The following is a 13,195-nucleotide window of genomic DNA, read 5'->3' as shown; positions in this document are numbered from 1 at the left end:
TTGCCCAGGTAAGGATTGCGCCCGCCGCCTCCAGGCGCTGGGCAAGGCGGGGGGCAGGCGCAGCCGGTCTGTTTTCTTGCCTTCTCTCCTTGCAAAAGGAGGAAAAAGTTTTCAGCATGGATAGGAAATGTTTTCGCTGGTAGAGTTTAAAGAAAAACGGGGAGGGATGCGAAAGGTCGTGCTGCCGATTGGAGGTGGAGGGGATTTGAACCTGGGATCGCGACCTGGTGCGGAGTTGCAGCTCCGGGACGGAGGGTGCGGAAGGCCAAGTGGCAACCAAGTGCACGGAAAAGAAGGGAGTAGAGGAGCGGTGGCCGGAGGAAAGCAGGGCTCGCCCTGCCCAGCGCTCTTTCGCTTCAGTTTTCTCTCCTTCGAATGAATGCCAGACCCGAAGGCAGGACCTGTGGGCGCCGGAGGGGCAGCTCCGCCCGCTGTGTTTGTGCGTGCGCGAGTGGTGTGCTCCGGAGGAGCGCGTGGAAGCGTTTGAATTCCCACCGTTGCTAAGAAAGCACCTGCTAACGCCGCAGCTGGGCCGCCAGTTCGCTTATCATTTCAGAGCCCGAAGAGGCAAATTTTGCACTTAAAGTAACACGGGCAAAGGTACGTAGCCCGGGCGCGCGTCTTTACCCACCCGGCTAGAGTCTGTACTCGGGCGGAGGCGGCCGCCACCACACCGAATCTCCTGGGTGGAACCCTCCCCAGGCACAGCCTCCTTGTGGCGGGGTTAATTCCTGTTTTTAAAAGGCGAGAGCGAGGTGGGGAACAGTTGACTGGCGCGATTCAATCCACTTGTCTGCTCGGCCGTGTGGGTGTGGAATTGTGGTCTTGTTCTGCGTGCTTGTGCGTGTGTGCGACTTTTTTTACACGCAGGTTGGATGTGGAAGAGGAGAAACGAGTTTGCGAATTGAATCCATATGGACGGATTTCAAGAATATAAAGCTGCGTTTGTGTACAAGTGTGCCTGAACTTGTCCCAAGTCTGTGAGGATCCATCTCCCCACTCCGCCGGGTGGCTCTCCTTGGGGGCAGGGGCGCATTTATCAGAGCAATCCTGTTGTTAAAGGGCACCGGGCGTTTCACTGGGTGCTGTGCACGGACCTCTCCTTTCTCTTTTTTGGCCTCTGGGTTCCAACACGATGGATAAACTAGCCTATTTGAAAAAAAATTTTTTCTTCTTCTTCTTAAAGCGTGTTTTGTAATTATGTAGTACAAATAATTTTATATTGTGACATTATATTGCATGACCCATTTGCTACTCTTCCTGTGTTTAAGTACAGCCCCGTGTGTTTGTTTAAGAGAGAAGTCCAATGTGACAACATACATTTTAGAAAGGGCAAAGCAGAACTTAGAAGGAGTGCATGCAGGTAGGCAGGATTACAGTGACAGCATTAAAATAAAAATGAACCCACTGAGGTCTTTCTGTCTCAGAGGTCGCAGGGTAGACCAGGTATTGCGTGCAGCCTCTTGTTACAGGAGCTGGTATTGCGAAGTAGGCACGCATGGTCATCAGACATGTTTGCCTCTTCAGTGTGTGCTCAACACGCCACAGGCATGCAATAACCGCCACACACAGCTACCACGGAGTAACCTGTCTTCAGGGTTTGTTTACATGCTTTATCTCCCTTAGCTGACTATATAATTAGCTATGGATTAGCTGGAAGGCACGTTATTTTTGAAGCGGTTTCCATATGGAAATATAATATTTAGCTTAAATTAATAATTTAGGAATCACTGCATGACACATGTGATGGAGAATATTTCTGTAAGCTGGGAAGGGCAGTGAGATTGAATGTAACGTGGAAATGGTGGCAATGAAATACTTTTTTTTTAACATGATGAATAATTATTCAGATGGACTTTATAGTTGAAAAAGAAACTGAGATAAAAAGTAGACTTTGAAAAAATCTTCTAAATCTTTGACATGGAAAATTATGGTCGGGAAAAAGTATGATTTTGGGAAAAGGTCAAGATTTAGAAAAATCTTGGAACGGAATTGATCAAGACTCAGGGAAGGAACAGGTGCAATTATAAAAGTAGTTTTGTATCAAATCCGCAGTGAAATGTATTTAGGAAACTTCTAAGTGTAGAGAAATCCATGAATATTTATTATGCTATATCTCTTCCTAGGGAGGGCGAATAGTAAAATATCACTTCAGAAGTATTTATTTCTGAAGATTATATAAGCATGAGTAAAAGCTATGTCAAATGTACTTTCTTATTCATCCCTTATAAAGACTAGTGGTTTGTTTTCTTAATAAAAGAAAACCTTTTGTTGGTCTAAGCTAAAGAATGCAAAAATATGAGTTTCTTTTAATTTTAGTTTTTAATTGCAGGCAACCTGTTGAAAGTGAGCCCAGAAAAAAAAATATGAAATTGACAAAGCTAGAACTTCTTGGATCCACAGTAATAAACTGAGTAGACAGAAAGTTAAAGGATACAATTAAAAGTAAAGTTGCAATATGGATTTGTAACTCTAAAGTAAAACTTTGTTTTCGGATCTTTAGCTAAAATATCTTGTCATTCCTTGAACCAACATGGTGTTCTTGCCTAATAATGTTAACACTGGCAGATTTAGTTGCTTAGTTTGAAGTGGCCTGGACATCTTCAGGTTAACTGGTAAGAAGCTGAGCCTTGTTTGCAGCATGGGGAAGTTTATAGAGAGAGCAGCTGTGGTGTAGTGGCACTTTAGCTAGCAGATGAATGAACCGTGAATCACAGGAAGATGGGGACTCTGCTCAGTATTCAGGGATGCAGCTACCCTTCACTTATGGAACCTAATTTTGTATCATGATATATTCTGACTAACAGCATTATCTTTCCAAGTGTGGTTTTGAAGGATAAGTAATTGGAAATGTTTTCTTTTGCACAGTACGTTTGTGAATTTAAAATAAGTTTTTCTTAAAGAAGAATAAATAAAAAGGCATATATGGCCCCAACAAAAAATTAATCAAACCCCTCTACCATGCTTATTTTGAAAATTGATATGCATCATAAAATATGCCTGATGCTTAATTGTGGAATGCATCATATGCAGCTTTTCCCCAGATGCGGTGTCCATGAAGTGCTCTACCAGACTTTTCATCTACACAGTTTCGGTAAAAGACTTGTCTTCCTTTTAGCCTTTTAGAGCCCCAAAGAAAAGTTTTGATTTTAGGAAGAATTTGAAAAGACACAAAGCCAGTCTCCTTGGAAGTCAGTTTGTGGTGCCTGGCATGCTCTGGCTTCATGAAGGAAGAGGTCCTTGCTCAGATCAAATGCAAAACTGACCTTGATGCCAAACCCATTGTCACTGTGCTGCCCACCACCTCACCCTCTATGGAGAGGCACTGGGTGCAAAGGCTCCCTTTGACAGATCAATGCAGCCCAGAAAGCTGTTACATTACTGCATTCCTGAAGACACACAGCTCTGCCTTAGTGCCTTTGTCCTCAAGCCATAAAATAAACACAGTTCTGTCGTAGTGAAGCTGTTTAAAATATCAAAGCATAATGTGCCCTGTATGATAACTGCATGGCCACCCTCCACCAGCACTCCTTCCCACAGTGTACACGTGGAGATGACAGTACTTGCCCTGTCTACATCTGGGGGTGATTTCGAGGATCCATGCATGCGGTAGTGCCATTTGAACAGACTTGGTCACACCGTGAAAAGCAGTGCGCGATTGAGACTCACACCCTAAGTACTACTTGGTGAGGTGGGGGGCGCAGTGTACCAGTGTGGTGCCCTCTTGCTCAGTTGCTGGCCTTCGTCTGTGCCTTTTGTCCAGGAGCCTTGGCAGCTTGCAGATTCTTTTGTTTCTGGAAGGCTCACCCGGCACACTGAGGATTTGTTTTCTTGCACCTGTTGGAACCCCTGCCCATCTACCCACTAGATCCCTGAGGACACTGGCTGCCTGGCACCTCCTTAGCACTCCTCTGCTGAGGCTGCAGATGCAGCCTCCCACAGGGACACAGACTCAGCACCCACTGGCCAGAACAAGATCCCACAGAGGGACTATTCTGAGCCACTGCCATCTTGTCACTGATTGTCTTAGCTCATCCTGAAGCCAGAATATGAATGCTTCAAGAAAATCAGTGGTAGAGTAAAATGCAATTTGAGCCCCTGCCTTCCCCCAGTGCTCTGGATGGGACTCTGGAGCAGAGCAGGCCTTCACCATGTATTAGCTAGGGCAGGCCACAAAAGGAGCAAGTCTGAGTTTGTGTTGCCTGCCCTAACCTTAGCAAGCTCTAGTGACTCCCTGGCTCCCTGGCCTCTGTGTCTCTGACTCCTTATCGTATTTGCCATTTCATGGGACCAGTTCTCTCTCTCGTTCTGTATTCACATTTTCAGCACTGGACTTAATGTTTTGCCTGGAAAAGCTTTAGCAATGACCTTGAGAGTCACCCTTTCTCTTGCCAAGGTCTCTCCAGGAGTAGGACTCCATTCTTGTATTCTCAACCTCTGATTCAACCCCAATGTGGGCAGAGCCCCAGATATTAGGGACAGCCATCCTCCTGACAGTGTGTCATTTCTGCCTCGAGACTTGGCTGCCAAGTTCCTCTTGATAGATAAAATATCTCCTTGTCTGTCATTGTTGGCAGGATCAAATCTCAGTCCTCCACACCCCTTCTGGCCACTGTAATTTGAGTTGCTGACTGTATGCTACCAAATTAATCCTTCCTTCATTAGGTCATTTGTTCTAGCCCAGCCCTGGCCTATTTCCTGTCCCCACTGTTCCCTTGAAACCTGGCACATCAGCTGAGCCATGACATAGTTTACCTTCAGTCACCTCTACCACAGGAAGATCTCAGACAGGATCCTCCAACTAATGTTGGTCAGGTAAAATGCAGGTGAGAAAAACTAAAATAAAATATCTTCTGCATGTTTCACAGAGGGTCTCCAGAGAGAGGCTCTATCAGATGTCTACTTTGGAGACCCTGCACTTACGATTGTAATATATTCTGATATTGTTCTAATGAGCCTTCTAATATGTCACAGGGAGCTATGTCCGAAGACTTAGATTTAGTGGTCACTTCGAATACATTCCCTCCCTGCAGAATTGCACACAGGATCCAAACTGGAGAGAAACTTGGTTACTGCTTTACTATAATCGGTGTTTACCCACAGCAAAAGTGCCATCAAACCAGCTTTCATTGCAAGTAGCCCTTGCCCAAAGCTATTGCACAGATTTAGAATTCATATAAATTCAAATGTACTGGAATTTTTTTGTTTCAAATGAAAAAATGTTTGGATTCATGTGTGTGTATATGTATATCAGTCATTTGATACTATTCAATACAGTACATTTTGTGATTTTTCCACTGTCTTAGCACAAAGTAGTCTCAAAGCACAACTTCTGTTATGAGGAAGTACCTCCAACCGTTGACACTGGAGAGAAGCTCTCGCCTGTGATACCCTGTCCTCTTTGCTGTCACTTCTCAACTGTCATCTGCAGTATCTTACGTGGAGAGGTGGGGAGAAGTTGGAAGGACCGTGGTATTGCTCTGTATGGAGTCGTCCTCGCTTCTCTTCCTGCCCTTGAATCACAGGGGCCAGACAACCCCTTCCAACGCTCCTGGTGTGCAGCTGTCACTCCGCTTTCCCCTATGATACATTATTTTCAAGTACCTGATTCATTTGATTATTAGAAACTGAAAAACCTACTGAACAAGAAACTGCGAGTCATGACGCCTCTGAATTCTGGTGGTACAACCCATCTTTAACATTACAGTTGACTCTCAGAGACAACTCCCATAGTGTTTATGCCAGTTTTCTCGAGAGTTGACTTCATGAAGATATATTTAACTGCATGATAAGCAAATTTTAATAAACATTCTTTTGAGTAGACTGAGAGCACCTCCATCTGCTCTCTCTGCAGTCTGTCTCTGCTTGTCATTGATATACATGGCTGTAGAGTCAATGTAGCTGATGTGCCAGACACAAGGGACATGCTGTTTTGAAACCATATAAAGGATGGGTCAAGGACTCTGCTTTCCAGAAACCTATGGTCAATAGTAGGTGAGAGCATCTCAACCAACCTCAGAGTTGGAAAGGGATGTTAGATGTTGTATTAACATATTAGGGCATAAAACAACAGAAATGTATTCTCTTATAAATCTGTAGGCCTGAAAGCAAGGTACCAGCATAACAATACTCCCTCCAAAGACCTGAGAGGAGGGAGAACCCTTCCTTCCTTCCATCAGTTTCTAGTGGCTGGCTGCGTTCTTTCTTTGGCTTATGACCACCTCACTTTAACCTCTGCCCATCCAGCCATGTTATTGTCTCTCCTTCATGTATATGTCTACTCCTCTGTGTTTCTGTCTTACAAGGAAATTGCATCAAAGGCCCATCTGAAAATCCTGAAGAAGCTTCTGCTCCTAAGACCCAAACCTATAGCACAACTTTTGCTGTGTAAGGTAATTACAGATTCCAGACATTAGGAAGTGGTCGTATCATTAGGGGATCACCATTCAGGCTATTCTAGTTGTCATCAGTGAACAACTTTTTCTTTGCAACTCTATTTGTTGTTCTCCAAACTGTGCAGTCTGTATGCTTTGAGAAATGGATGCTCACAAGGCAGCTTATTCCATTTCAGAAAGCAGCAAGGATTGAGCCAAAAATCTAATTCTAACTCTCTGCTTGTTTGCCTTCCTAATAATCCTAGGCATTAGGATGAGAACACTTCTGAACTTTCTTCGCTAAGAAAAATCTTTAAAGTTTAATAGTTTAAAGTTAATTCAGTCTGGTTTTATGTGCCACTTTCAAGCTTGAACACTCATTCCTAACCTTTCCATTTACACTGAAGAGCAGTGTTCACCCTATCCTAATGTCACTATTCTCTGACGCTGAACCTTTGACATCTAGCTTGCATTCTCATGAGGCGCACAGAAAAAACTTTTCCAAAAGTCAGTTATCACTTCTTTGTCACAAACCCCATAGCCCTTCCTTGGCTGTTCCCTTTAATCACCAAGCAACATCTTTAAACTCAATTTTAGGGCTTTATACCTCCAAGGCTCTCTTCTCCTCTCCTCTCTTCCTTCTAGCAGTCTTCCAAGCACATTTCCTCCCTGGAAGGGGAGGTTCTCCATTAGCTTCTGCATGACCCATTTCCCTCCCCAGTCCCTACCTCTCCTTTTGTAGCTTCATCCATTTTCATAGCCAAAACCTTTCTGAGTGAGTCACAGTTATTTCCTCCTCTCGAAGCCCAGCTTGGCTTCGACAAAGAGCACTGCCACATGCTTGCAGTATGGCAAGGCTTCCCCTGCCTCTTCCTCACCCTGCTCTTCTCCTGGGGTTCCCATTTCTATGAATAGCATGACCGTCCTACATTCCTGAGTAATTTTGATCTGTCGCTTTCCCTTCCCTCCCACGTCTAGCCATTCTAATTCTCAACCAAGTAACATCTCAAGCCTATCAACACCTTACCTCATTGCTCTTCCAGTGTTAATGTACATTAAAAGATCTAAGGGTCTTAGTATAATGCAGACTCGAATACATGAGGTCTGGCTGGAACCTGAGAATCTGCATTTCAACAGGTTCCCAGTGTATGCAGACACCTCTCCTGTTCTCAGACCACACTGAGAAATAAGGCTTCAAGTTATACCTTTATAACTTTGTACCTTTCTCTTAGGCTCTGAGCTCCAGGATATTCTCTTAGACTTGCCTTCCAACCCATTTATGTGGATTACTCTTACTGACATTACAGTCTGATCATTTTTGCCCCCCACCAACAATTTCTTTGACTTTCCTTTCCACTGTCTTTTGAATAATGACTAAATGTCTTGCATCAGCTTCGACATGGTCCCTGATTTGATTTACATTTGAAGTTCATTCTCAGGTCTCAAGGTCACCCTTCTCTTTCCATATTTGCTGTATCTCCTCCCCTGTTCTCATGATGCTTAGGAGTCCCTTTCTTCCATATCTTTCAGGGTCCAAATTTCAGCAATGTCAAGGACGACTTGCCATAAACCTTCTCACCGTGAATTCATCTTTCTCATACTTTATCAGGATCTTGCCTTATTTCAAATATCAGACTGGAATATTCTTGAAGTGTTATATTTCTTTACTGTCCTCAAGTTATAGAGTCTCTCTCAAATGACGTGCATGCATATCAATATATAAAATATATGAATATAGTATTTTGCTGTGTGTTTCTTTACAGAAAAAATATGTATTTTATAAAGTTCAAACATTACATAAGTATATAATATCCAAAGAAAAAGTCCACTATGACTCAATATACCCAAAGGTAACTACTGAACAATTTAATGCACAATTATTTGATACTTTGTATTGCTATAAGTTAGTTCTAGAATGTTGCCCAAAATCTCATGTTTTAAATGCTTGATCCCTGGCTTGGTGCTGTCGGGAAGTAGTAGAAATTTTAAGAGGTGGGACTTCATGAGAAGCTTTTAGGTCATTGGGAATGTGTCCTGAAAAAGGGTTATGGAATCAATCCCAAGCTCTTCTTTCTTTCTGCTCCCTGGCCGTCTGCCACATGCTTCTCCCATGACCTATGTTCTTTCAATGAGCCCAAAACAACAGGGTCAATCAGTCATAGATTGAAACCTCCACAACTCTGAATCAAAAAAAGCATTTTGCTTTATATGTTGGTTTACCTCACATATTTGTGATGGAAAGCTGACCAACACACACATATATTTTAATAGTTACTCTCTTCAACCCAGGGATACTAACAGACTTTTGGATCTTGACTTTAAATGTAAATCTACCTATTTTATTTTATTTTATTTTATTTTATTTTATTTTTAACCAGGGATCAAACTTGGGACCTTGGATTTGCGAGGCAGGTGGTGGAACCTCTGAGCTAAATTCCTGGCCCCTCTAACTCCCTATTTTTAAAATTTTCAGTTCATTCCAAAATGTTGAGTGACTTAACTACATAAAATCAATCCACTTAAAATGGTCTAGCAATATAGAAATATGTTTGCTTTGAATTTCTTATCAGTTAAGCATATCTATATTTAGAAGTTTCTCTGCTCCTAAGACTGTGCAGAACATTTTGGATTTGTAGGAGTAAGTCAAAAATACTTCCCCAGAAGGTCCAGTCATGAGCCTTCAGGGTAACACTGGATGACGGGTTGAAGAAAAAGTAGTAAGAATTACTCTATTTATTTATTTATTCTTGGTTTTTGGTTTTTGGGGATCGAACTCAGGACCTTGTGCTTGTGAGGCAGGTGGCAGAACCACTGAGCTAAATCCCCAGCCTGTAAGCATTCCTATTTGAAGCCAGCTTGAAAAGTTAATGTTTGATGACGTGTACTCTCAGATGGCTGCATTTTATACTGGAACATAAACTTTCACATTCTTTAGATTGGTGAAGAACAGGTGACATCTGGGATTCTGAAATGTGCGTACATGTGTACCTAACATAATATGTGTATGTATTTTTTGTTAATGAATGAATATAATAGAATAAAACAAAATTTTCACAAAGATTTAACAAAAATTTTAGTATATAAAACAACTGCAATTTAGGGAGAAAAATAAAATATCATGTAAGGTATGTTTGGACTACTTAGTGAAGGCAAGGCATTTGTTGAAAGGAAAATTTTTATACAACTCAAAATCAATATTTCTATAAGCATTTTAGAAACCAGACTCTTAATAATGCTGAATATTTGTTATTGCAATCTTTAAAAAGTTAAAGGTGGGCACAGTAGCATTTTCCTTGTAGCCCCAGCCGTACAGAAGGCTGAGAAAGGAGGATCACTTGATGCCAGGAATTGAAGACCTGCTGGACAATGTAGTAAAAGCTTGTCTCAAACAAATAAACAAGCAGACAAATAAATAAGTTTTGTGGCAGAACTCTGGAAGATCATTTCCCTGGATAGACAGAGGCAAGATTGTTACAGTTGTCAGCAAACTTACTGTATCTGATGGACACAAGAGGCTTAAAATAAGATGGAGATATAAAAGAATATGAAACAGTAATGGCTTTGAAACGGTATGGGACTTTTGCAACTGGAATTAAGGAATATTAAAGAATACATCTTTTCTCAAAATTCTGAATACAGTGTTTATTGGTTTAGTTAATATCTATTGCCTATATATTTCTTTTCGAATTTAGTACCAGAAAATTGAATTTTTACATAATAAAAGGAATTACCTGACAATAAAATTAAGTCATCTTATTTATTTATTATTTATTTGTTTATTTTGGACCGGGGATCGAACTCAGGTCCTTGTGCTTGCAAGGCAGGTGGTAGAACCACTGAGCTAAATCCCTGGCCCAAGCCATCTTTGTTTCTATGTTTGCACCGCTTTCTGGGTAACTCAGAGCTAAAAATAATGCTAAGTCAGCCAGTTTTTATTGCCTTCCTTTTTTTCTAGTACTTTTTAAACTTTCGGTTTTAATATAATTTGGAAATATGATGGCTGTATATATATGGCCAGCTATTATGGTAAGAATAAAGGTAGTGAGGGAAAACTTGTAAAATCAGTGAGGGCAAAGCAAAGAACTGGGACCAACTTCTTGGAGATTTGAAAGCCTCAGCGACCACCATAGGCAAAGGAAATTATTTCTGGGTAAACTCAAGCTATCTTGAAGGAAGAACAAGCAATGATGATGAGGGTGATCGTGGTGGTGACAGTGACGGCTCTCACGATGACTGATGATTTATCAGAAATCTTTTAAAAATAATAGTAAATCAACATCTTTTTAAGTGTTGGACGATTGAAACCATACATTTGTGGTGAACAGTGTGGTGCTTCGCTATACGTCCGTGTATGTGTGCATCATGAAATACTTAAATTGAGCTCACTGTCAGCTTCATCTTCTCACCTGCGTCATGATTTTTGTGGTGAGCATATTTAAGATCTCCGACCTTAGCAGTTTTTCAGTTTACAATATATTATCGTTAACCACAGACGCTGTGCTGTGCAGTGGAACTCTCAAACTTATTCATTCAGCCCAATGAAACTTTTTTTCCTTTTGAACAAACCCCATTCCCCCACTTCCACCCCCAGTAACCACCATCCTACTTTGTGAGTTTGACTTTTTAAAATTCTACATATATGTAAAATGTGGCATTTGTCCTCCTGTGCCTTATTTAATTCTTGTAATGGCCTCAGGCCTGTCTGTGTATTTGCACATGGAGCGTTTTTCTTCTTCTCAAGCCTGAAATATGTGTCACACATTCTTTATCCATGGACGCTTAGCTTGTTTCAGCATCTTGGCTGTTGTGAGTAATGCGGCAGTGACCCCAGGAGTACGGATATCTCTGTGACATACTGATTCCATTTCCTTTGCATATACAGCAAGGTGGCTGCATCATACATTAGTTCTGCACAGTTTTCTATAATGGCTTTGCTAATTTACATCCCCACCAACAGTGTGCACGATTTCATTTTCTGCATATCTTTACCAGCACTTATTATCGTTTGATTATTTTTCTAGTGGCCATTCTAACAAGTGTGAGATGATATCTCATTATTGTTAGGATGTGTACTTCCCTGATAATTAGTGCTATGCCATAATCCATATCCTGTTGGCCATCTATATATCTTTTTAAAGAAATGTTCAGGTTCTTTGCTCATTTTTGCTCATTGTATTACTTGTTTTCTTGCAATGGAGTTACTTAGTTCTTTATATAGTTTGAATATTAACCCCTTATTGGATGTATAGTTTGCAAATATTTTCTCTCCATTCAGGAGGAATGTTCCTCTTTTCCTTGTCTGTGTAGAAGCCTTTTAGTTTAATACCATTTGTGTATTTTTGCTTTTGTTGCCTGTACTTTTGGGATCACATCCAAAAAAACCATTGCCCATAACAGTGTCATGAGCTTTTCCTCTGCTTTGTGGTATTGTGGTAGTTTCAGGCCTAACGTACAGTCAGTAATCCATTCTGGACTGGTTTTGTATTTAGAATGAGATGAGGTCTGATTTCCTTCTTTTGCACGTGCATATCCGGTTTTCCCAACACCATTTATTGAAGAGACTGTCTTTCCCGCATTGTGTGTTCTTGGCATCTTTGTTGAAAATCAGTTGGCCATAAGTGTGTGGGTTTATTTCTGGGCTGTCTATTCTATTGGTCTGTGTTTGTTTTTATGCCAGTACTATGCTGTCAACAGCTCTCTTTAAGCAGATTTTTATACTATTTAAAATATATATATATACAGAAAAAGGAAATGGAAACATACTGAAATTTAGAGTTTCTCCAGTTTAAACAACTAACAATGTAACAGAAGATCAGTACATGGAGGTCTTACTCTCTGGCTTGTCATATCTTTGGGATAATACACTTGCCTTTCTCATTAGAAACAAGGAACCAGACCAAACAGACAAATAAACAAAAACCACTCAAAGGCTGAGACTTGAAGATAAAAATCAGTATGTAGATTCTGTAGATTCTAGGAGGGATAAAACTATTTCTACAGTCTCAAGGACAGGCCTAACCCTGGTTGAACGGATTAGAACATGAGATCAGGCCAGATGGGACAGAGAAGCTAGGTCCTGTGTCTGAAGGCTGCGCCAGGCACGGCAGTGTGTGTCCTCTCCCCAGTTGCAGCCCTAAACTAATCTCTGCTGGCAGAGCTTCCCCAGAGGACACCGGCGAATCCCTCCCCCCTCTTGTATTTTCCATGTTTTCTCTCGGCAAGACATTTGCTTCCAAGCATAGCATCATTTACCTGGATTTCCTTTCTTGGCTTTTCTTTTGATATAGGAAGATGTTTTAGGATATTGGGGTTTTTTGCTTACTTATTTTTTAATTGGTGCGCGCCCGTGATGCATAGGGAGTCAACGCATTGCGGAGAACTGGGACGTACGCATATTACGCTTTAATCTTCTTTACTTCCCTTCAAGCACCTTTTCTCGCAACTTCTCAAGTTACCACCTTATGTTTTGTCTTCTCTTGATGCCTAACTTCATTTCCCTCTAATTCCCTTTTCTTTCCTCCTTTTTTTCACAATGCCATGAAATATGCTCCTTATATCAATTCCCATGCGTCTTTAATGTGTCGTCCTCACATCTGTTACCATGGTTGCCAAATTTATGGGCACTGTAATAAATAATGTAACTAGGGATGTTCTTCTTTCAGGTTGAACTTTTCATCAGGGGTCACCCATCACCCAATTTACTATACTCAATAATGTACCTCTTAGGGCCGGGGATTTAGCTCAGTGGTTCAGTGGCCTGCCTTGCAAGTGCAAGGACCCGAGTTTGATCCCCAGTACCAAAAAAAAAAAAAAAAAAAAAA

General features: G+C 41.3%; 1 protein-coding gene across 1 annotated transcript in view; it reads left to right on the top strand.

The window, feature by feature from the left end:
- The first annotated feature begins 133 nt into the window (after positions 1 to 133).
- Chrm3 (cholinergic receptor muscarinic 3) overlaps positions 134 to 13,195 on the top strand; it is a 441,472-nt gene continuing 428,410 nt past the window's right edge. The window contains exon 1 of the mRNA XM_010615730.2: positions 134 to 600. The gene's annotated coding sequence lies outside the window, so the exon portion shown is untranslated. The remainder of the gene's footprint in view (positions 601 to 13,195) is intronic.

This window comes from Fukomys damarensis, unplaced genomic scaffold (genome assembly GCF_012274545.1).
Source record: "Fukomys damarensis isolate Sample0158 unplaced genomic scaffold, DMR_v1.0_HiC HiC_scaffold_10, whole genome shotgun sequence".
Lineage (NCBI taxonomy): Eukaryota > Metazoa > Chordata > Mammalia > Rodentia > Bathyergidae > Fukomys > Fukomys damarensis.
Note: the sequence above shows the minus strand (reverse complement) of the source record. Positions and strands in the feature narration are given on the sequence as shown.